Below are 838 nucleotides of genomic sequence, written 5' to 3'. Positions count from 1 at the left end.
GGGCTGCTCCTCTCCCCCGAGCTTCCCACGGGGTCACCCCTCTCGGCGCCCCCCGATGGTGTTTCGCACCGTGCCCAGGACCTCTGACCTCCAACACGATGAAGACGACCTCATCAACAGGGCCCTGGTGATCCTGGTCCTTGGTACCAGGCCTTCTTTCGCCCCTTTCCAAGTGCGCAGATTCATTCAGGACAACTTCGGGGTGGCCGGTGCCGATTTCACCTTACATCGCTACTGTCCGGAGGACTTCCTGGTCGTCTTCCGCAATACCTCGGATCTTCGCCGGGTCCTGGAGGCTCCTCCTCTGCCTCAGGCAGACATGATTCTCCGATTTCGTCGCTGGAATCGCCTCTCGACAGCTGATGCAGAGGTCATGCGTTACAGGGTCTTGCTTGAAATCAGAGGCTTGCCAGCTCACGCATGGTCGGCTACCTCTGCTCAAGCTCTTCTTGGCGATGCTTGTGCTATCCCTCAGCTCACTCCAACCACTGCTGCTCGTGCGGACCTGCGTCGCTTTCAGACGGCTATTTGGTGCACTGACCCGGATCTCATCCCCAATGCTGCTGTGATCCGCATTCCTGAGAAGGTTGACGACATGAGGAGGAACAACCTTTTCCTTCGGCCGGAGGAGATTATACATCATGAATTACGTCTTCTCCGTTATAATGTTGAAATTGAAATTCTTGAGATACAGGACTGGAATGGCTCTGGTTCGTCTGATGGTGGCGGACCTTTACCTGATCGTGTTTTCAGCGATTCTGATTCAGACGAGGATTACCCGGATTTTGATCTAAATCCTAGATACCGCCCGTGGCCTAGGCGGACTGTCTTTAGGTCC

The sequence above is a fragment of the Panicum virgatum genome, chromosome 1N (genome assembly GCF_016808335.1).
Source record: "Panicum virgatum strain AP13 chromosome 1N, P.virgatum_v5, whole genome shotgun sequence".
Lineage (NCBI taxonomy): Eukaryota > Viridiplantae > Streptophyta > Magnoliopsida > Poales > Poaceae > Panicum > Panicum virgatum.
This window is presented reverse-complemented; position numbering follows the sequence as displayed.